The sequence below is a fragment of the Peromyscus californicus genome, unplaced genomic scaffold (genome assembly GCF_007827085.1).
Source record: "Peromyscus californicus insignis strain IS unplaced genomic scaffold, ASM782708v3 Scaffold_21__1_contigs__length_65335640, whole genome shotgun sequence".
In the NCBI taxonomy this organism is placed as follows: Eukaryota; Metazoa; Chordata; class Mammalia; order Rodentia; family Cricetidae; genus Peromyscus; species Peromyscus californicus.
In genome coordinates, this window is record NW_026294514.1 from 56,034,633 (window position 1) to 56,059,146 (window position 24,514).

General features: G+C 50.1%; 1 long non-coding RNA gene across 1 annotated transcript; it reads left to right on the top strand.

Annotated features, from left to right (window-relative positions):
* Positions 1–23,815, top strand: LOC128117884 (uncharacterized). The gene is made up of 3 exons (XR_008220936.1): positions 1–110; positions 18,714–18,801; positions 22,015–23,815. It is a non-coding gene; the product is annotated as an uncharacterized LOC128117884 (long non-coding RNA).
* The last annotated feature ends 699 nt before the right edge of the window (positions 23,816–24,514 follow it).

Genomic DNA, 24,514 nt, shown 5'->3' on the forward strand with positions numbered 1-24,514 from the left:
AGCTCAGACACGGAGAACTGCAGCTTCCAATGATCTCATTAGTGGGTTGCTGGTCCCCAGCAGGCTGAGCGTCTTTCTGGATCGGGTCCTCTCGCATGATCTCGCATGTGGTAAGGCGAGGGGGACCTTGTTTTGTGATGTAATACAGGTGGGAGTCAGGCTATGTGCAGTGGAGACACTGTGACTGAGTGACAGCCATGGATGAAGGAAGTCTGTCTTTGCTCCAGGGCTGAGGCAGCTCTGTGGGACATGGAGGAATCGGTGCTCTCTTGACCACAGAGAAAAGGGAGGGAAAAGGAGTGAGCTGCCCTGGATCACTGGAGATTGCCAAGCTGTCCCTGAGTCCAGAACCTTCCACAGCACAGGGCTCTCTGTGAGTGACACTGGCCGCTGCTCCTGTCCTTCGCCCCCTTCCTTCTGTGATGTTTTTGTCTTCTCCGTGGTGACAGGAGGGAGGCAATGTATTCTGGATGTGGCTGATCTTTTGTGTTTAATCTGTCATGAATGTTTCCTCGCCCACTGGTACTTGTCTTTTCACTTGAAATACTCACTGAAGATATTTTTCAGCCCCCGAAAGTCATTAATATTCATGAGCAATAAATGTCTGTCAATATTTCCCTTTGAGCGTCTGGGCTTAGGGCCCGAAGCTGCAGGACATCTTTCCAAGGTTACAGAGTGTCCTGTGTAGGAGTCACCACACTCCAAGAGCCCCATTCTCATGGAAGGTTCTGGCCTCAGTGGTGACTTGGCAAACTCTGGTCATCCAGGGAGCGCCCAGCCCGTCTGCCTTTACCTTTTTTTTCCTCTGCATTTCTTTGTGGTCAGGAGGGTCCCAGTTTCTCTGTGCCCCTTAGTGTTGCCTCAGCTCTGCAACAAAGATGGACCTGGGTTCCGTTCATTCATTCTGTGCTCCTGGGTCGTGATGGTATCAGCAGCATTCAGCTCCAAGGGGTCACTCAGTACCTAGCCCAATCTCTGCCTGTAGTCTTTATGTTGTGAAGCTAGGTTCTATCCGTTCTGTCAGTTTGGTGCAGGAAAGCCAAGGTTGATGTAGGCTAGGCTCTGAGCCCAAGGATGGGAGTGACTGGGCAGATGAACAGACGTCTTTGGGGCTCTTGAGCCAGTCTGAAGCTGTAGCAGCAGAGAATGTGATGGGGTGATCATTTGAAAGAGCCTAGGCAGGGAATGTCTTTCTCTCTGGTTCTGGGTGGGAGTTGTTCTTCCTCTCTCTGGGCACTTGGTGAGGAAGATGAGGAGGCCGAATCCTACCCTTAGCCTGGGCTGCCCCCACAGCTGCGGAAACTCTACACGAGAGGGTCTTGTTCCTCCTGTGGTACCAACGGGCAGCAGTCCACAGAGATCATGGGACCCAGGATGTTGACTAGGGAACCATAGTTGGGTCACTCCAGAACACCAGCTTGCAATGAGGTGTCCCAGAGGCAGGACCCAAGCCAAGCCCTTGCCTCATGTCCTCCATCCAGGTTGCAAGGGCCTGAAAGGTGTGAGGACAGGGTGGGGCCACAGAGCAGAGCTGGGATGCAGGACCCACCCCAAGCCCTGGTCTCCCAATGTGAGACTATTCAGCTATTCAGGGTCACACCTCCCAGTGTTCCAGGGTCTGCAAGAACTGTTGGGGTGTTCTAAATGATCAGAGCTGTAGGCAGCAGATACCGTTGGAAGACTTTGGACTATGGCCACTGTATTACTTCACCTCAGGTCCAAGCCTTCTCCATGACCTGAAAACAGCCCCTCATCAGCTCAGGGAGAATTCCCTCTAAGTCCACCAGGTCCCTCATGTCCTCCAGACCCTGACCTCATCTTCATGAAGGCCCCCTACTGTCAAGGTAGGCAGGTGCACCTATTTCTACCTGAGACCTTGAGGGAGGACCCTCTTACTCCGCAGCAGCACACCAACCTTGGGAGCAGCTTCCCACATGGCCTGCCCCTGCACTGGCCCTCAGACCTGCTGCTCAGGATGTCTGCCACCAAACCACTTACAGAATGAAATGAACTGAACTGGAAGAAGAACGGGGCTGGGGAGCCATAGCTGAGACGGTACATCACTTAATTAAGAAGTTAGCTAAATTCTGCAGGTTTATTCATCTCTAAGAATCTTGTTAGGTTCTTCATAAGGGAGCCACAGAGGGCAAGGGCAGACACACTGTCGGATTCTAGATTTCTAACGGAATTGCTGACCTGCTTTTGCCAACTTAGGCTCAATTTAAATGTCTAATTGAGTAGACAGAAGTCCATAGGATTCTTGGATTCTGTGGCTGGTTGGTTCCTAAAGAGAAAAAAAAAAAAGGTCTGGTCAGCTGGCTCAGGAGCTACAGGCTGGAGCCTGGACACTGACTCGAACTAGCGCCTTAACAGTTCTTTCACTGCTGTGGCCCACCCAGACCTATGGACCCATCAATCGGTAAGAGCGTAGGTCACGTGCCACAGCCTCCTCAGGTACGTTTGTAGCTCATCCCTGGCCTGGGTTAGGGCAGCCAAGCAGGTTCTGAATACACCCATGAAGGGGAGGTGCTGGGATGGGGCCGGGACTGTCTGGGAGCTCAGGGTTGTTTGAGGTGCTAGAATGTCACATGGGGCGGGGGAGGGTGACTGGCACAGCCTGAGGGCATGTCTTCCCTTTGACTTGGCGTCCCCAAGCAGCAGATGCAGACTGTTCCAGGATTCTGGCTCTTGACTTGCCTGGAGATGCCAGCTATGCTCAAAACCTAGGCGAGACAAGCCTGGCCCATGGAGGGGCAGTCAGCCGTCAACTTTTTCTCAACTTCCCCAGTGACCCCCATGTTTCACCTGGGTTGAGTAGCACTGTCCTAAGGTATGCTGAGCCAGTGGGGTGCTCAGGACCCAGGGCGACAGGCTGGCTGGTGGGAGCAGGTGGTCCACTGAATGTTCTGTGCAACCCCATGTCAATCTTCAAAGGCCGTGTTGAGCTGGGGAGGCCTCTCTGAACCAATGTGTCATGTCACTGTTCCCTGTAGCAGATTGCCCTAGGGTGCTGGTATTCTGCAGGTAGGTACCATGTGTCTGTGTGAGCACTGGCTGTGCAGAGACACCTTGATGTCCTTGTCACAGACTGTTACTGGACCATTCAATGGGTTTCCTACCAGACTGGTTTATAGAACACAATGAGGTCTTTCTGTCCATTGTTCCAGTTCTCTGGCGTTGAGCATGTCTCAAAGCTCAAGGAGCATGGACCCCCAAGTCTGTTCAAGGACACCTAGCCAGAACGTTTCCCATTGTGAGCCTAAAGTGCTTTTGCTCGGATTAGAACTTCCCTTCCAATGGCATGCTACAGCAGGTTTTCCATCACTGTGCTGCAGCCAAGCCCAAATCATATTTCACTGGTTTTCAATAATGGTGTTGTCGTCTTGCCAATTCACTCCCGTAATTGGGCCAGCAGGAAGCCTACAGAGAAGGCTCCTCTGTGCTTGCCTGGAGGCACAGGGGACCTGTGAAAGGCAGGGCTGTAGCCAGGCATGCTGCAGGTCCCGTCTATTTGATAGCAGAGGGGGCAGGGGTCGTACAAGCTGGGAGGCACCCATTTCGGTCTAATGGACACAGACCCAGGGTAGGTCTTTGCTACTGATGTTGCCGGCATTTCGTGTGCTCAGGAGCTTGAGTCAAGCTATTTAGCTATTTCCTTCCTCCCTCCGCCAGGAGACAGGCACTGACCAGAGCATAAGGAAGTGGTTCCCGGCATTTGTCCCTCTGCTGAGCTTGCTAGGGACGATGTTAATCTAGGCCAGGGACAAAAGGTGCAGTTACGAGGAAAAGCACGAGGCTGATGGTTTCTCAAGTTCAAAAGTGAGAATTTGAGCCTTTCCCTGGCTTCACTGCAGAGCGATTGCTCTCAAGTTCAAGGCTGCTTTGCTGAGTGTCTCAAATACAGAGGAGACACACTGAATGCAACCAGGTCTTGGGACTGTCATGGAAGGAAAACCTCCAGATGTCCTGCACCCAGGCAGAGTCACAGACATTTCCAGTTTCCTGGAGGCTTCCCTCCTCAGGAAGGGTCTCCCATCCCAGCATCCATCACCAAAGCCAGTCTTGCCTTGCCTATTAACACATTTAACAAATGGAATAGTGTGGTAAACCATTCCATTTAGTGTGAGTCTTCCCTGAATAGCAGGGTGTTGGTGGGATCCATCTTTCTGTGGTTTGAATGTGGATTGTCTTCACAGGCTCACGTTTTGAACGCTTGATCTCCATCCTATGATGCTATTTGGAAGTCCAGGAAGTCTTTAGGATGCAGGGCCGGGTTGGCAGAAATAGGTGTGTGGGGGTGAGGTGGGGCAGGCCATTTCTGGTTCTGGCCTATTTTCTCTGCTTTCTGATCAATGACCAAGCTCACCACATGCTCCTTCTGTCATGGAGCCTATCCTCCATGCTGTTCTTGTTGCTCCCACAGACTGAGTCCTCTGAACCATGGAGGGCTGTGAGTGGGTGGCTTTGTCAACCTGTTCCCTTTTCTGCTGAGATAAAATACCCTGACCAAAGCAACTTAGAGGAGAAAGAGCTTTCTGTTTTGCTTTCTCCATAACTCCTTTTTGCAGCCCATCATTGCAGTCTATAGGTGCAGTGCATCATGGCTATCAATCATTGCAGTGCATCATTGCAGTGCATCATTGCAGAGCATCATTGCAGAGCATCATTGCAGTGCATCATTGCAGTGCATCATTGCAGAGCATCATTGCAGAGCATCATTCAGCCCATCATTGCAGCCCATCATTGCAGCGCATCATTGCAGCCCATCATTGCAGTGCATCATTCAGCCCATCATTGCAGCGCATCATTCAGCCCATCATTGCAGCCCATCATTGCAGCCCATCATTGCAGCCCATCATTGCAGTCCATTGTGGCTGTCAATCACTGCAGCCCATCATTGCAGTCCAGCACTGCATTGCATCATTGCAGTACATCATTGCAGCCCATCATTGCAGCCCATCATTGCAGTCCAGCACTGCATTGCATCATTGCAGTCTGTTGTTGCTGGGAAGTCAAGGCTACAGGGACTTGAAGCAGCTAGTACATTGGCCGTCAACGAATGAATGAGCAACAAGTGAATGCACTTACGTTAGTGCTCAGCTTACCCTCTCCATTTCAAATGAAGTCCAGCTCATGAAGTGGTGCCACCCACATTCAGGGTGGGTGGACTTCCCAGCTCAATCTAACTAGGACAATCTCTTATAAACATGTCTACAGGCTACTCTAATCCAGACAATTCCTCAATGAGATTCCTTTCCAAAGTGATTCTTGATTGTGTCCAGTTGACAGTTAAAACTATCCTACCTCTACTTGACCAGCACTTGAGAGGCAGAGGCAGGCAGGTTTCTATGAAGGCGGGGCCAGCCTGGTTTACATAGTGAATTCCAGGCCACACAGAGCTACATAGTGGAACCCTGTCTCAAAAAAGAACAAATATATAAATAACAAAAACCCCTAACCATCACACCATGAGAGCCATGAGATGCCATGAGGGCCTTTGCAAGTCTGGGCATAGGGACTGCTGTGACAGCACAGAGCACCAGAGAAGACACACTGTTGGATTCTCCCGAAACTTATCTCACACCCTGCTAGCCACCCCCTCACCATGCCTCACTTTCCCAACCAGCCTAGGCTTGTCCCTCTTCCTTAGCTCTCTCTCAGATCACTGTTGGTAGAATTTGACAATCCCAGGTGAGTGAGTGGTCCTGCTACCTGGGACTAACCCACAGACTTACCTCTTCTTGGATACACAGCATGGATGGAGCCTATAATTTCTCCATTTCTTTGTGTTCTGGGGTGGAATATATATATTTGACAGTAGTCTACACCGGTAACTGGAGGCCATGCCTTTAGGGAATGGGTAACATCCTAGATCTGAGGCCAACATCCTAGATCTCTTAAGGTCCTGGCTGTGTGTCCTGAGGCCAGTTGTTTGGTCTCTCTGAACCAACTGCTTCATCAATGAAGTACAGGTGACAGTTACATCACCCTTGATGAGGTCCTACCAGGAAACAGCCTTCATACCTGTGACAGGTAAAATGAACCTCATTCTGCACCCAGTTTTTGAGGAAACCATTTCTTTAGACTTGTGTTCATATCAGGCTGTAATCCATATCTCTGAAGACAGTGGTTTTTCAAGCTGTGCCTTGCCTGGAGAGACTCCATTTTAGAAGCAGCACTCGACTCAATTTTAAGTGCAAGCACAAAGGCAGAATGCCTCTGCATCCCAGGAGACCCTTGAAAACGCCATCCATCTCACACCAGCCGTGAGGCACACACTGACAACTTATTTCCAAGGTAGAAAGGGTGCCACCTAGAAATTTGTTAAGTGTATCAAAGTAAATTGGGATCCCAGGAACACAGACATAAAAAAATCAAATCAGGATGACCAGACCTGAGAAATATTGAACACACCAGAATGAGGAAACGGTGCAACATTACCCAGACCTCAAAAAGAGAAGACTGTTTTGTGATGTCGATGGCCCCACAGACCTTCCATCTGCCAACCTAGTGTGTGAGTCAAGGAAGCACAGAGGACTCACGGCTATCCCAGGGTATCAGTTCAGCCTCATCTCTGCTGTTGACACGGCTTGCTAAAGTTGCTATCTGTCCGTCTGTCTGCATTTGTTTGTCCATCTTGACCTCCCATCTGTTCTTCCACCCATTTATTTGTTGAAGACAGTCCCATTTTTTGCCTCTGTGGCCTCTGGTCCCAGGACATTTGTAAATTTGAATGAGGGATTCTTCGGTTCAGAGGCCTGGGCAGTGTGGGGTTGTGGGTAGCTAACTGTCTACTCAGAAACATCTGACATGTCTCTTTGGGATGAAACAGGATTGGGTCCAGGGATGGAGTCTGTAGGTGTGCTGTGGGGAGGATCTGGCCAGGCTATTGCTCAGGCGGGAAAATGCCCAGATGCTGGGTTACATCCAGGTGTGTTGTGTATGCCCAAAGGTATGCCAGGGCACTTTGAAGGGTCTCAGGCATGGGGTGTGCACAAGGCATAGCCAGGGAAAGTCCGTGCCCTTTGAGCTGGTATCACGAGGCACAGGCCTTCTTCAGGGTCACCAAGTCCCAATGCCTGGCTGCCCTATGGAGTTGTAGTCATGGTGACTGTTCAAGGACATGTCTTCAATCCTCAAGCTCACCCCACAGTTCCAGTCCTTGTCAACATCATAGTCACTCAGGTTTTCCTGGTTTGATTTTGTCTCTGTAATCTGTATGGGATCTGGATTTGACTGCATGTAACAGAGAGATCATTGACTTGTACAAGCAAGAGTATGCTTATCTTTTGTCTATTAAATAAGACAAAATTTAAGTATTTTAACTACATAATACATAAAATCTAACAGTAAATTGTTATTATGCTATTTAAGTATACTTAAATGCACACATACACATAAAACAGAAATGAATGTGGACTGAGGCTGCCCGTGGCTCAAGGACCTCACCTTTTCTGTCTTATTACTTATGTCCATCAGACTTGTCACTGTGGTAGAATGTAATTGGCCCCCATAATTTCATAGGGAGTGGCACTATTAGGAGGTGTGGCTTTGTTGGATTGGGTGTGGCCTTGTTGGAGGAAGTGTGTAACTGTCAGGGCAGGCTTTGAGGTTTCCTATGCTCGGAATACCACCCAGTGTCTCAGTCAACTTTCTGTTGCCTGTACAAGATGTAGGACTCTCAGCTACTTCTCCAGCACTGTGTCTGCCTGCATACCGCCATGCTCCCTGCTGTGGTGATAATGGACTGAACCTCTGAACTGTAAGCGAGCCACCCCAATTAAATGTTTTCCTTTATAAGAGTTGCCGGAGTCATGGTGTCTCTTCACAGCAATAAAAACCCTAAATAAGACAGCCACTATGACAAAGTGTTTGCAACAATATCAGGAAGGAAGATGTGTTTTTGGATCCTGGTCTTCTGGTTTCGTTCAGCTGGGGCAGAACATCTTACCTCACGGCAGAAGTGAATAGGGAGCAGGTACAACCTTCAAAATCCTGCCTCCTGTCTCCTACCTCCTCTAGCCAAGCCCCACCTCCTACACTTTCTACCACCTCCTCAGCTAGTGCTACCAGCTGGGGACCAAACATTCAGCACACGAGCCTGCGGGGGACACTTCATATTGAAACTATAACATTCTGCCTCTGGCTCCCAAGGTCATGGTCATCTCATAAGGTACTTAGTCTATCTCCAAGAGTCTCCTAGGTTTTAAAGATACTAACAAGTATGAATTTCTTCTAGACTCAAAGAAAACTTTTAGCTGTGAGCTCTTATAGAAGCAAAACACGGTGCAAAATCCCCAGAATGAGGACAGAGAGTAAACATTCCCATTCCCAAAACAGGGGTGGAGAGAGACACGAAAAACAGGGCTGTAGTGATGTAGGACTGAAACCCAGAAGGAGAAACACAGATCCGGGTCAGAGCCACATCCTGTCATGTCAGCTCCCAAGGGTTGCCACATGGCTATGGCTTGGCCAATTGCAACCTACATGGACTCTCTCTTTGGCTGGATCTGCTCATGGCCTTCCTCCTTTCTTGACATTTTACATTTCTGGAATCTCTGGGGTCCCAATGAGGTCTCTACTGAGTCTTTGGGCTACACACATGATCTTCTCTGGGAATGCTGCAGACCTTCAGACCTGCACAGATCACTCAGCTTCTCAGGCCTTCTTTTGAAGTCTAAGTGGATGCCCCTGTGACCTCACAGCTTTCAAATTCTGTGTGTCTGCAAAACCAGCATCCTGTGGATGATACCAAGGCCAGCTGACAGCTTGCGTGGGGTTGGGGAGCACTGTCTGAGGGAGGATTGGGGAGCACTGTCCACAACTGCAGTAACTTCTGAGTACCTAGATGGCTGAAGGCAGGAAAGAATTTCTCTAGGTGGTCCTGTGTGAACAGGTACCCTGATGCTCTCTTCTTAACATCTTTCCAATGAGCTAAAACCTTTATACCCTTGAACCTGAGCTGGGTGGAGTCTAGCCAACCACTGAGATGGTCAGGACATCTTTCCCATTGTCCTAATGCAGAAATACTTGGCTTATTTTAAGGTACAAATCTCTTTCACCACATCATCTTCCTTGACCTCGATTTTAAATGTACTCATTTTCTGGCCAAAATGGATGATTTTTCAAATCTTTTTGTTCTTTAAAAAAATTTATTGTTTTTTAAAAAATTATGTGTGTGCATGCATATGGGTATGAGTATTCGAGTGCAGGTACTCATGGAAGCCTGAAGAGGGCTTGCATCTCCTGGAGCTGCAAATTTGAGATGTAGGTGAGCTACCTGTGGTGGGTGCTGGGAACCAAACTCTGTTCCTCTGGAAGAGCAGTACATGTTCTTAACTACCAAGTCATCGCTTCAGCCTCCTCTTTCTATTCTTCTCTTTCCTCTCAGCTCTTTCTATTAAACTGGCTAAAGCAGCCCCCAAACCCACCACAATGACTCATGCCTGCAACCCTGCCCTCTGGGAGGCTGAGGAAGGAGGATTGCCAGGAAGGAGATCAAGGCCAACCTCGACTACACAGCAAAACCCGTCTCAAGCCTTCTACCTGTAAAAATCCATTATTTTTGCCAGCTGTGTCTCAGTGGGTGGACAAGATGGAGACAAGTTCCCTTCTAGATGGAACATGTACAACAGAGTCCCCATTCCCATCTGAGACCCGAGCACAGCCTTCACTGTGCACATTCCTCTTGGCTTTCTGATCTTCCGAGCTCCATCAGAATCACCCACAGGCATCGTGACAACATTCTAGGCATTCTCCAGCCTGCTTCTCCAAATGTTTCCACATTCCTCCCACAAGCCAGTTCCAAAGGCTTAAGAACCACATGGTTAGGTTTAATCGCAGGAACAAACCACTTCTCTGGCACAGTTTCTGTGTTAGAATCTTCGTTGCTTTGGAAAATATCTGAGAGAAATAAGGGAAGAAAGATCCATTCTGGTTCAGGGTTTCAGAGGGTTCCATCTGTTACGGTGGGAAGGGTAAAGGGCCGCAGCCTGTGTGATGGTGGCCGGGATGATGGAGGAGTTAGGGTCCAAGTATTGTCTCTCAAAGCATACCTCAGTGATCCACTCCTCCAGCTAGGCTCTATCTCCTAAAGTTTCTAGCACTTTCTGAGACAATACCACCAGTTGGGACCAAGCATTCAACATATGAGCCTGCAGGACACATTGCGTATTCAAACATCACACTCTTCCACTTCATTTAGAAGTGACATTTACCCTCCTTGTTACCATGTGGTTGCTACACCTCCAAGCATCATCCCTTCTTTCCAGGAAGGAAGAAATACGAATAGCAAAGAGAGTGAGCCATTCCTTGTCAGGAAAATAAAAGATGTCCCTGGAGGCCTCACACAGAGGGTCTCTGTTCAGGTTGTAACTGCAGGAGGTTGTGCAGTGAGCACCCCAAACTGGAAGGTGTGAGGAATGGAGGAGAGAGGGAGGGGGACAGCGAGCTCAGAGGGTGCTTTGAGCTCTCCTAGGGTGAGTTACCATGACAGATAGACACTTTCACATCCCCAGGGCATTGTGACTTATTCAGAGTACCTAATCATGATGCTTATGTTTATTGAGACATGACTATGGAATGTCTTAATTGACACTGGAGTTTGATTTAGGGTTTTTGTCTTTATGAAGGAATTTGTCTTTGCTTTAGGTTTTGTGTTCTGCCTGGTTACTAATTCTGCAAACGAACATGATGGGATGATAGACTGAATTATGACTTGCTGACGAGTGCTGATTGGGGTGTTAAAAAAATCTTCTAAGAAGATTATGGGTCCTTATCACAGACCCTGGTGTGAGGGATGGACATGGGCTTTGCCACACAGAGACCCTGTGAAGGATGTACCCAGGGTTCTGCCTCATGCACAGATCCCAGTGTGGGTGATTAGGGAGTCTTGGGCTGTACACACTTCCCTCCTCACGAGTCTGTATCTTTGCCCGGTTGTCCCCAGCAGGTGGCCTGTCAGACAAGGTCACGGGAAGAGAGCCAGTTCCTGCTGAAGCCTACTGGTCTTCCTCCTCTATATTCCGTCTGTGCCACTCTGATTCCCATCCAAGGCCAGCCACGAGCCCTTGTGCTCAACAGTAGTACTGACCCTTGAGAGGCACTGCACAAGAACGTTGCTATGATCTGGCTCATGGCTTGGAGTCACCAGAGCTGAGGGCCTGCCTTGTCTATTGCTGGGATTCTGAGGGGCACAGAGGTTTGCAATGGACTAGGCTGTACCTGTCATGGTGCTGTGTCTACCAGGAATGCTCTATCATAAATCAAAAGTCCACAAGTCAGCCGGGCGGTGGTGGTGCACGCCTTTAATCCCAGCACTCGGGAGGCAGAGACAGGTGGATCTCTGTGAGTTCGAGGCCAGCCTGGGCTACCAAGTGAGTTCCAGGAGAGGCTCAAAGCTACACAGAGAAACACCCTGTCTCGAAAAACCAAAAAAAAAAAAAAAAAAAAAAAAAGTCCACAAGTCAAAAGCAGTTCCTTTCTCCTGATGACAGGACTCCCTGACCTGCTGGACTCATGTCTGGAGAAGCCTGAATTGACACAGTGTGAAGAGATGCCCCAAAGCCCATTGACCCTGGAGTCCAGGAAGGAGCCATCATTAGTCTGTGTGGAGAGGGACGTGGACTTCACTAATGGGCCTCCAACTCAGCCCTGAGTTCTGGCAGAAGAGAGCCCTTTAGGAAAATGGACTGAGGGAGGTAGCTCCAAGATGGAATACTTACCAGAGACCTGAGGGAAGAAAAAAAAAAGGAGAGTCTCACTGGGACAGAGACCCTTGCTAAGGATCACGGGCAGGAGAGAGAGAGGTCCCCCAGCTGAGGCCCAAAGAGACAGCACTCAGTGGGCCAGCTATGGGAGCCACTGACCACGGCTCCGTTTGCCAAGCTGGCAATGGCTTTGTCCACATTTCAAAGCTGGAGTTGTCAATCAGGCACTCAGGCCACAAAACCTGGGCAGTTAACAAGAGAAGGGAATGTTGACATGATAGATCTCATTCGGGACACCAAGCACAAGGTGACAACTGGCAGCAATCCAGACTCCTGAGGAGGACAGTGTGCATAGCCCAAGGCCTGTTCTCTCACCCCAGGACCTGTGCATGAGACACAAAGTACTGTCCATGCTTCTCAGTGTCTGTGTGTGGTAGAGCCCTGTGCCCATCCCTCATACGATGTGTGTGATAGAACCTCATGTCCACCCCCACACCAGAGTTTGTATATCATAAAGACCTGCAACCTGTTTTTAATTGATTATCTTCTTGTGCATTCCTTGGTGGTTACCAACAGTTCTCTATTTGGACTTAAAACTCTCTTGACAAAAGAGAAACCATACCTGATATTGGAAACCTAACTTCTCGGTGCTAATGAAACCATGGTTATTGGAGGAGAATCTCTAACCACTACTTTGCTAAATCAGCATAATTCCCAACAACATTCTATAAACATCATACCCACAGATAAGCGTAGTCCTCACCTCTCATCAATGAAACTTCTCTTTGCAGGAGACAGAGGGCCACTATAGAAAACTACACCCAATCAAAATGCAGAGTGGTGGATCCCAGTCCCAGTGGATATGTCCACAAAACACTCCCACACCTAAGGGTCAGAGGGAGTGGAAAGATTGTAATAGCCAGAGGATCAGGGAGTTTGCTGTGGAATTGTGTCTCCTAAGAGTGTCAAAAGTTACACCCAAAAAAACTCACCAACATGACTACAGAAACATGAGCATGAGGATGACACCATTGGGCATGCCAAAGTGGACAGGGAAAAACCCACAAGACCTCAACCCTACACAACCCTAGGCAACTGAGGAAGGTGGGAGAGGTGGTCTTCCCAAGGCAAAAGCACACCAATTGGCTGTCTAGTGTCAAATGGTCAGCCCTGAAAACATACTTACAAGTAATACATATGGACTACACAGGTAATATTTACAAATATATATATGTATATATATGCATACAATAACAATTAATGAACAAAGAGGCCCTGAATTTGAAGGAGAGTGGGGAGGGGTACATGGGAGTATAGTGGTATTTGCTCTGCCCATGACCTTGGGCTATAGGGCCCAAAGGAGGCGGTGCTTCCTGCCGTTGTACGTGACCTCTTATAAGGAGTTGGAGAAGGGTCATATGCCCCTTCTCCCTGCTCCTGCCTGCGAGGTAGATTCATTCCTGGTCAGATCAGAGGACAACTTCAGCTGTCTACTCTGTTCTGTATTTGTGAGTATATTTTCTCAATTTATATCTTTAAAAATTCTGTTACCCATTTCATAGATTCACATAGACTGATTATAATAAGTGAATCCTAAGGCACTCAGGCAACTGCTGGTGAGTTTCTTTGCTCTGCAGAGCCTGGCTAGCTCAGTCAGAAGAGCATGAGACTCTTAATTGCAGGGCTGTGGGTTTGTGCCCCACATTGGGCACCACTTATCATGATCAATCCACATGAGTCTATTATGGGAGGGTTTGGAGGGAGGAAAGGGAAGGAAGAACGTTGTAATTATAATCTTAAAAATTAAAAGAAAGTTAAAAATTTGGATATTTTCAAACTCCTTGTGCTGACTAGTTTTATTTCAACTGGACACAATTTATAGTCATCTGAGAGGAGAGAAACTCAATTGAGAAAATGCCTCCATAAAATGGGGCTGTAGGGCATTTTCTTAAGTGATTGATGTGGGAGTACCCAGTCTATTGTGAGTGGAACCACTTCAGGGATGGTGGTCCTGGGTTGTATAAGAAAGCAGGCTGAGCAAGCCATGGGGAGCAAGCCAGCAAGCAGCACTTCTCCATGGCCTCTGCATCTGCTCCTGCCTCCAGGTTCCTGCCTTGCTTGAATTCCTGCCTTGACTTCCCTCAGTGGACTGTGATTCAGGATATGGAAACCAAATAAACCCTTTCCTTCCCAAGTTGCTTTTAAAGGTCATGGTACTTCATTACAGTAATAGTAACCCTAACTAAGACACACCCCCTTAGCACTGCCTAGCAAGTCATAAATTTGTCTATGGTTCCAGCAACACACTGGGAAGTAAAAATGATGGGTTCAGATAAATGGTCTCATAGCTGGCACCAGACTCATTCTCTGATGATATGCTTTGAACAAATACACAAAACTGGCAGGAGAGTTTAAGATATCAGTGTGCAGCCTAACCCAGACAGGAAGGACGGTGGTTAGTGTTAAGGGGTATCTGGCTCACAAAACCCACGCAGAAGAGCAGGGCATCTCAGGATGGTGGTTCACATTGGGGAGAGAATCAAAGCAGCTAGGGAGCTATAGAGGGAGGGTGCAGCTTGGATCTGCTTGGTTATCTTTCATAGTGTTACATCTCTGTTCTTTCTGGACCTAATGATTCTCCTTCTACAGACTTACTGGGAGAAATGAAAGCAGGCGTTCAGAAGAAGATGTGGACAGACATTTAGAACCACTTTGTGGGTAGAACCTCAGAACCAGAAAACAGCTCAAATGCTCTTGAAGGGGGAATGGGACAAATAAATAGGAGGCATCTTCACACACCTTCACACAACAGGACACTATGCAATGGTGAAAATGAGCGTGCAACACCAGGGACCACCTCCAAGGTTCCGGGACAAGTGACAGAAGCCAGACGCAAACAACACTGTCCAGTGAATCTATTTTAGTGAGGTCCAAAAAGAGGCAAAGTCAAGGAGCCGTGATGGGCATTGGAAGAGTGCGTGAGTCAGGGTAGGGGAAGCAAGAGGCCATCCTGCCAGGGGAGAGGCAGCTCAGGTTGAGATCAACTCTTGGAGATACTGTGAGGCACAGGGCACCACAGTGCAGCCTGCCTGGCCCTGCCTGGCCCTGCCTGGCCGTGGTGATGTAGTCAGGCCACCGATATCTGCAGCAGGCCTGGTATGTGGAGTTGCAAGCATGCACTCCTCCAGGCTTGTCACTGGTTACAGGGAAGCACAGCTGTCCCCACCCAGCCAGAGTCCCACAGTGGCTACTCACATATCCTGCAGGGTCCTTTAAGCTCTCATTTCTGTGTTAGAACTATCTGGCAACTTCCCTTTTCTCAGGTCTCAGGATGAGGTACAGGGCTCCCCTGGAGAAACTGAAATGTCCCCACCTAGGGCAAGTGCGCATCTCAAAGCATTAGAGGGACTGGGAAGGCCTGTGAGAGCCACAGTAAGTATGGGCAAAGGTGCCTGAAGCAAGAACCGGTGTGGGCTTGTGGAAGCAATCAGGAATGATGTCCCGCATCAGAGTGGAAGCCCTGACCCTGGCTGGCTTCCTTGTCCTGGGAGGTGCTGACTCAGACAGATGGGGCAACTTGCTGGCCCTGCTTTTGTCTTGAGTTGGGACTAGGGGTGGGGGTTGGGACCATGGAGCCGGGGGGGGGGGGGGGGGGGGGGGGGCGGGGGGGGGGGGACACGACAAAGCTCTCTCTGTGTCAGAGATAAGTCACAGCGTGGCTTCTGTTGCCAGAGAGCAAAAATAGACTGAGTCTTTAGACGTTTTCCAGAAGGGGCCTGCTGTGGGGCCCCAGCTAGGATGCCTTCTGCCCTTAGCCTTGAGAAGAGCATGCCTGGTGGCTCAAGACTTCCTTCCTTGCTTCCTCCTCCTCCTCCTCCTCCTCCTCCTCCTCCTCCTCCTCCTCCTCCTCCTCCTCCTCCTTGTTTCCCTCTCCCCTCTTCCCTTCCCTTCCCCCTCCTCCCTTCCCTTCCGGCTACCTATCCTCTTCCTTCCTCCTCCTCTTCCCTCCTTTTCCCTTCTGCCCTCTCCTTTCCCTTCCGTGGTCCAGGCTCTTTCTCTGCAGAGGCAAGAGGACAGGGAAAGGCCCTCTAGACCCGCCTGTCCATCAATCCTTGGGGTCTCTGAGGGAAGGGATCTCCAATCTCCCTTCCATGGGACTTTGCTGATGGGACTTCCTGTGGTGCAGGGCCACAGAACCCAGGACATGCCCAGGGCAGGGGTCTGTAATAATGTATGCTCAGGCAGGAGAGAGAATCAGGCAGACACACTGGCTCCTCTGAGGTACCTGCTCTGTTCACACAGGAGCCTAGGCCAAGAGCTGGACCCAGAGGCTGCTGGTGAAGGGCCTCCCAAGCCTGAGGCTCTCTTGAGGCATTTGTGCCTCTAGGCTATGGTCAATCACCAGGCCTGACAGGCACCCCAAGGGGCTCCTGGGTAATGCAGGTGAGCAGACAGCTGTAAGAAGCTTGATGTCCTAGCGTGCGGCCTACTTTCTACATGGGACCGTTTCCAACTCTGTCCCTTCCTGGATATCTCATCTAGGGAGGGATGCCCTGCACTGTGACACAGCATCCACTCACCAAACACACAGCTCCCTACTGTGTGCTGGGCAGAAGAGGGAGCAGAGGGGCCTAACACGCAGCTTCCAGACACAAGTTATAGCAGAAGGGGCAGGAAGCCGATCTGAGATGCTATGTCCAGTTGTAGATGGGAGCTCTGGAGACACTAGCTGTGTGCACCTGGAAAGAGGTATTTTATGAAGCCACAGTAAAGGTCAAGAGATCTTGGTGGCATAATGGGTCATCACTTAGGTGTTCAGAGGCAGGCATAGGTCAGAGCTCTGACAGGCTTCCTAGAGGAGGCCACACAGTTGGGAAAGAGCTGAGGTCGGGTGCTGGCCTTAGTTGCAGAGGTCAGGGGCACGGATGGCTCAGGAGCATGTGGTTCAGCCACATTCTCGTTCATTCGCTATACTCAGGACACTGGAGGAGTCTGCGATTTGAAGTACTGGTGAGGGCCTACCCAGAAACTGGTTGACACAGGTCAGCCAGGCCAGGAGGGCAGCCCCAGCCACGCCTTGATGGGAGCCAGGGTGACAGAAGGAGGTAGGAAGATGTTGGCCACACTGTCCTGGCCTCCACTACCCAAGTTCCATTCAGGCAGCTGTTAAAAACTGACAAACAGGGACTGCACAGGAACTGTCTTCCATGGCCAAGGGTGGTCTCAGGGTGCCAACTGGTGGATCCTTGATGAGACCCAGTTGAAGGGACAAGGGGAAGGACTGTCTTCCTCCAGGGTGACACCATTCTGCCATTGTCTCCTTTTGGTCTGAAGGTGCCTAGGGCTGTTTGCTCTGACCTGGGCCAGCTCTTGGGCCTTCTGTGAATTCTTGCAGCTCCCACATGCTGGGTAACTCCTTAGAGGGTGAGGAGGCATGGCTAGACCACCAGACAGAGAGTGGGTTCCACCCCTCAGGGTAGGGTTGAGGCTTTTATGAACTGTGATTTGGGTCACACTATCAAGGATCCATACATGGTATGTATGTATGGGGGGCGCTCCTGTGGAAAGCTGAGTGCTCTATGCACCCCAGCAAGCTGCAGAGCCTGAGTGTGGGGCAGCAAGAGGCCCAGGGAGAGCTAGAGCAGTGACTTCTGCTTTCACCCACAAGGGCTATGGAACTGAGCCGGGGGATAGGAACATCAGCCTCCTTCCAGGCCTGCGCATGCTCATGACTCCTGTCCTTACTCACTTTGACCCCACAGCCTGTATCCTGATATATTTATGTTTCCCTTCTCTCCCGTAGTGCATTACAGAGGTGGATGTAAAGAAAATTCTGATCTTTTAAAATAGATTTCACAAGGGGGAGGGAGCGGCAGGGATGCATTCACCAGGAGATTGCTTTAAAATAGGCCAGTGTGCACCTCAGGTATTTGCCTTTGGTGCCAGCTCCAAGGACAGCCCTTTCTGAGAGGGCCACATGCTATTTCTATGCCTTTGACTCTCAAACCTGAGGGGAGCTTGGTCTAATAATGATACTCGTGGTTGGATGTGTATGTGGAGATGAGTGAGCCAGAGAGAAAGAGAGTACATTGAAACCGGACAGGAGATGGTTCCTGAATTACCGTCAGATGAGTGTCAGTTATCCTGAGTGAGCAGGCAGAGTGTGAGCTACCTGAAGCTGACCAGGGGGTGGCCTCTGTGCTGGTCAACAGCTACCCAGAACCCTGGGCCACATGTGGGCTCAAGCGGTCCCAAGTGAGCTGACTGGAGAGGTTTACAACTGTATGGCTTCGTGGTGGAGCTCAGGGGTGTGTGTGTGTGTGTGTGTGTGTGTGTGTGTGTGTGTGTGTGTGTGTGTGTGTGTGTATGTGTGTGTGTTGGAAGGGAGCTGGGTAGAAACTCAGAGGGGGGTCATCTTGGTAATTCACAGAGCAGGTGGGATTTCCTGGCTGGAAGCACCCCCACTTTTGTGGCCTCTGAGTCCTGATCTTACCTGTGGACACTGTAGGTCCCTGACAGTCGTTTAATGAGTTATGGATATTGTCATTGTTTATGATGGTTGGTTACAAGCTGTTAATTGCTAATGATCAGGAAAAAAGCTGAACATGGAGATTAGATTCAGAGACTTTGTTTTAAAAAAAAAGGAAAAAGAAAGAAGAGAATATAGATATGAGGTAGATAGACCTGACTCTGAGAAAAAAGATAAAGAAATAATAGGATAAATGGGTAGATCACTGAATCTACTCTAAAAAGAAAAAGAGGAGGATATAACTACAATGGTTCTGGTAATTCTTCTCTGAACAAGCAGCAGGAGACCTTTCTCCTTCCCGAGGGAAAGTAACTTCTTTCTCCCCACTATTCCATCAACCGGAGACAGCAAGCAGACCAGCCAGACACAATGCCAGCCCTGTGAGGAAGGGCTCAGTGGTCAGAGAATGCCCCTGTGCCAGGAAGAGATCCCTTCAGTCTGTTCTGTTGTTCTTTTGTCTTTTGTTTTTCTAACAGGGTCTTGTATTGACTAAGATGGCATTAAACTCACGCTGAAGATCCCTCTGACGGTCCTGCCTTCAACTTCTGAGCTCCAGGACAAGGGGTATGCACTACCACACCTGTTTTATGGCATGTTGGGGATGGAACCCAGGGATAGGACATACTAGGCCAGCATTCTGCTGTTCCCAGCCACATGCCCTGGCTACATCCCTGGCCCAGACATCATCCTTAAAACTTGAAGTGGTACAATCACTTGTTTCATACAAGTGGAAAATGTAGGGACAGATAAGCTTAATTAGTACAGCTGCATCTGGCTGCAGGGGGAGGGGCACTATTCAGAACATGTGGGATGTCGAATGTCAGAGAGACCTGTCCGTCTGTCTCTCTGCCTCGCATTGCTTTATGCTTAAGTTAACATCTCCACGGGGACATTGATAGCTCTAATAACCTCCACAGACTTCCCAGTCTCCTATCGGAAAGATTAGCCATTTGGGGCCAGATGCTCTACCTTGTGCCAGACAGAACCTTAGGATAGACAGAGAGGACTGGCCAGCCTGGGTCATGGGTCCACTGCTGTTTCCAGCGCATCCAGGGCTGATCTCTAGAAAGAAACACAAGGATTTGATCCCACTGCTCATAGGCGCACCAGAGGGCCAGAAGGAGCTAGGGAGAGAAAGTGTGCTGGCTAGTTATTTTATTTTATTTATTTTTCAACCAACTTGACACAAGCTAGAATTATCTAGGAAGCAGAACCTCCGTTGAGAAAACGTCTCCATCAGATTGCCTGCAGGCAAGCCTGGAGGGTGTTTTCTTGATTGATTGATGTGGGAGGGCCCAGCCCACTGAGGGTGGTGTCTTCCCTGGACAAGTGAAAGCAGACTGAGCAAGCCATGGTGAGCAAGCCAGCAAGCAGCCCTCCTCCATGACCTCTGTTTTATTCCTGTCGCGAGTTCCTACCCTGATTTCCCTCAGTGACGGGCAGTTACTGGAATCTACAAGGTGCAATAACCTCTTTCCTCCCTTTTGGTCATGGTGTTTTATCACAGCAATAGAAACCCCGACTAGGACAGAAAGTCTTTCCAAAATTTGTTCCGAGGCTCCAGCTCTGCTCCTCTGCTTCTTTCTATTGGAAGAGGGGGAAAAAGCTGTGGCTTTCAGGACCTGTCTGGCCAAGACCTGGGAAGGGTTCAAAGAGGCCTGTCCAGTTTGCCAGCTTTGATCTGGGATGGGAACTTGCTGGAAACACAATCAGAAGGAATGTGTGTGATCCCAGGTATGTGCAATTTCTGTCTTGGATAGAAAGTGGCACTCTGTTGCCAGCCGAGAAGTCTCCTGAGGTTCAGAGGCCCCAAATCACCTCTCCTTTTGTCCGGTTTGCAGCTGTTTGGAGAATCTACCCCTGCTTTGCTTATCTGGAATCCTAGAAGATGAGAACACAGGGGCTGTGCTGGGCCCAGGTGGAGATTTGGTGACATTAGGCCAATCTCAGGACAGCTGGGGCTGGGACTTCAGGGTTTTGTGGCCCCAGTTCAGCTAGACTGCTCTGTGTCTTTGGGTAAATTGTGACTCATTTCTGGGTCCCAGTTTGAGCTGTCTCTGTAGCCTCGTGGCATCTGTACAGGGCACAGGTTTTGGCTAGCTAGCCCTGTTCACCTTCTACTCTGAAGTTGGTTGAAACAAGTGGAATATGGTTTATAGTCATTTCCAAATGTCAGACATCCAAATCCTGGGTCCAACCTGGGAACAGAGGAAAGACAGAGCCTCTCACTGGATGATCTACAGGAAGGAACTTCAGGCAGAGGGGCAGCCACGGGGATGCAGGGCTGAGGGGCAGCCACAGGGATGCAGGTTTGAGGGGCAGTCATGGGGTTGCAGGGTTGAGGGGCAGCTATGAAGATACAGGGTTGAGGGGCAGCCATGGGGATGCAGGATTGAGGGGCAGTTATGGGGATGCAGGGTTGAGGGGCAGCCACAGGGATGTAGGGTTGAGGGGCAGTCACAGGGATGCAGGGTTGAGGGGTAGACAGTGGAATCTAAACTTGAAGTGGGCGGTTTTGAAAAAGCAGATGCCCGGGCAGCCAAATAACAAGGGTGAAGGAGTCAAGACAAGGGCACGGAAGGGGCACAGGAGTGAGGCAAGGATTGGCTGTGTGAAGCTGTGACCAGGGTCAGGGTAGATGGCCTGTTTCCCCTTCCCCTTGTTCTCTGCATGGGGAGGTGTGGAGTACTTTCACCCCGACTGTCAGTGAGGTGGGAGTCAGAGTCCTGGCTGGTGGTACAGCAAGGACAGGTATTCTGAGCACTGTGAGGCTCAGCCTGCTGCCCCTACAGTCAGATCCGCCCGCACTGTGCTCCAGGGCTCCGGTTGGGGATCATGGCTTGAAGGATAAGATTCTCAAGGGCTGGGGCAGAAAGACTGGCCAACACCGTGCTGGCTTGTGCAGGGCTCCCAAGCTCACCTAGTTTGGCTAATGGGACTTAAGGCTAAGGGCCAAAGACACAATCCTGGCAGTGGATTGTGCTCCTGGTCTGGCATCTCTCTCAGTACTAGGCCCACCTGTGGGTGGTCTCCATACTTCTGATTTTACAGCTCCCCCACTGCGGAACCTGACCTTCTCAAGGTCATGTGACTCAGATTCTGGGCCAAGGATCTCAGCCTCTTCCACACTCAGGGCCTGGATCCCCCTGAGAGGAGCACTAGTTGGGGACATCCCCGTCACCCTTCTTAGCAGCACAGTGACTCTGACAGCCTCTGCAGTCGATCCCAGAGCAGAAATCCCACATTCCTTTGTTGTTCAGGCTGTCTAGCTAGCACAGGGCACACAGGGTTGAAGCAGAAAAGGAAGTCTATTTCCTTCACAGTTCAAAGCCCGAAGTCGCAGCTCAGGTGCCAGCAGAAGACAGAGGAGCTAGGCTTCTCCGGAGGAGCCATCCGGGGCAGGAAATTAGATCAGGTGCAGTGAGGGAGCGGGCAATCAGAAAGTGGCAGCCACCACTCCCTTCACTGGGTGGGGGATGGGGCCAGCCAGCGCTTAGAGGGCTTTCAGATAAAATCAATTCCCTTTAAATCACTGGCTAATTTCGTTTGCAATTCCTTTCAGCTTGAGTGGAATAGCAATAAATCGAGGCATGCCGGTGTGAGGCCTGCAGGGGCAGTGAAAGTGATTCTTGCAGCCTCTCAGGGAGATGGGCCAGCTTCATTCTGCCCAGAGAGGCCCTCGCTGGGAGGCTTGAGAACGAACAAGTCCCTGACAGCGTGGGGACCAGATGTTCCCATCCACCTGGTTCTAATTCTTGGTCCTGATTCTGCGTCTAGGACACTGAGCCCCGGTGTCCACGCATAAGGGCTGCCGGCTACAGATGGACGGGCCATTGAGTGTTCAGCTCTTCGCACCCTTAGAGCATCTGTGGAGTGGAGCGAAGTGGATTGGAGAGTCTCTCCCCAGTACACTTACTCCTAAGCCCCAGGCCTGCAAGCATGACCCTATTAAGTGTCCACAGAGGCCATTAAGGATCTTGAGATGTGACCATCTTGAATGAGGACAGACTAATCTACTGCCAGTGTCTAAAAGAGAAAGCCCTGAGCCAGATATAAGGAGAAGGCTACATGAGACCCACGAAGACCAGAGAAGTGTACCATAAGCAGGGACACCCGGGAGCCACCAGGAGCTGGAGAGGTGAGGGGGGGGCTCCTGTGGCCTGTGCCGTTCCCTCACATCCTGGGTCCTCAGAGCCCTGTGTAACTCGAGGGTTCCTCTTCTGGATAACTCATGCCCACCTAGCAGCTCCAGCAACCCTCTGCAACTGGGTGTCTAGCCCACTCCAGGCAGGCCCTAGTCAGCCTCCTTCGGGGAAAAGGCTACTCTGCAACCCAGTTTGACAGTGTTCTAGCTCGTTTCTCTGCTGCTCTGATAAGGCACTGATCAAAAGCAACTTGGGGAGGAGAGAGTTTATTTGCCGTACACTTTGCGGTTATAGTCCATTGTTGAAGGGAACAGAGACAGCTAAGGAATGGTGATTACTTATCATGGACCACTCTGCTGGTTTCTAAACTATAACCCAGGACCACCTACCTAGGGGTGGTGCCACCCATCGTGGACTGGGCCGTCTCACATCAAACATCGATCAAGGAAATGAAATGCCTCCACAGACTTGCCTATAGCCAATCTAATGAAACAATTTTCTTAGTTGACTCTAGTTTGGGTCAATTTGACAAAAAAACAAAAAACAAAAACAAACAAACAAAAAAACAACAACAAAACATAAAAACACTAAAAACTAACCATGACAGACATGGGGCAACTCTAGCGAAGACACAAGGGTCCTTGAGGGGTCACACAGCAACGGGCTTAGGGCAGACTGAATCTAGCCAGTGGGCTCAGGTTGCACTCCTAGTCTGTGGTTACAAGCTGTTGCTGCCCTTACAGGCCCAGGCTCGGTGCATGGTCCCCAGGCTGTCCTTTGCCAGCATCTCTCCAAATCAGGTCTAGCTCTCTTCAGGAAACCGTCCCTGGTCCAAGGCACTGTGGCTTCCTTGCTTCTAGCTCTATATATAGCCTTGTGACTGCCACCTTGTCCTAGCTCGGGTTTTTGTTTGGTTTTGAGGGTTACCTCTCTTTCCCTGACGGTACTTCTTCCGGGACATGAAGGGCAGGGTCACGTCTCGCTAGGTTCTGTGTATCCCGACTGTGAACCTGGAGCCAGCCCAGGTGTGCTCCTTGTACCTGCTGTGCCAGCTGCATCCTGTGCACAGCCCAGGACAGAAGACAGCACAAGAGCATGGATCGCAGGTTGTGACGCTCAGTGACCGCAGTGTGCCAGCCGTGTGCTGGGCTCTCTGGACTCAGGACCCAGTGACGACACAGGCAGCCACGGCAGTGCTGACCCAGGTTGGGACATTCAGGGCTAGATCCTCACATTGCTGGGGTGGGCTGGGAACTCTGCTGCCTCCCAGGGTTGGGAGATGTGGCTTCCCACTGTCTCAGTAGCCACAGTCCATCGCAGTAGCCAATTGCAAATGTGAATTTCTCAGGAGTCTGTGAACCAGCACCCGCTCGGTTATTTGACTCACCCAAGTATTGTCACCTGCTAATTATAATTAAATCTTTCACAAGCTGCTTCTTATCTTCTTAATTAAAATAATTATGATAGATGGAGGTGGAGTGGGGGCATCTAACTCCAATAATGTAGAAGGTGCTGGTGCCCAGACTCTGTCCTTGGTGGACAATCACCAGCCAGCCCATGGTCAACTCTAGTGAGTTCCAATTCACTTCAGACCCTCAGAGCCCATGTCCCTCTCCTGAAAGGGGGCAGGGAGGACATGGTGGCTATCTCCTGTCCCACAGGGACTCCATCCTGTGGCAGCAAGTGTGTTCACATCAGACTCTCATGTAGGTGGTGCTGGAAGGCTTGGGGCACTGCTGGGTTGTCCACAGTGTGACTGTGACCCATGAGCCTGGACCCTGCTCCTCTATTTGTCACAGCCTGCTATGAATGAATGGCTGACCATGGTCACTTAGCACTTCACAATGTACAAAGTCCTGGATGAATAACAGTACTGTACAGTGCACAAAACCCTGGGTGATTCATAAGACTTCACAGTTTCTAGAGCCTTGGAGGAACCACACTGCTCCACAGGCCAGGTCACCATGTTCCCTCCCACAGGGACTGGGCTGTGACTGAGGGAGAAGCGGGAGCAGCAAGCCTGGAGGCGGGGGCTTGCCCACCAGGGCTGGTGAGTCACAGCATAGTGGGAACACAGCCCGGGCCCTGCCAGCTTCCCCTGCCATCCAACACAAGAGCGGAGCACTTCGTCT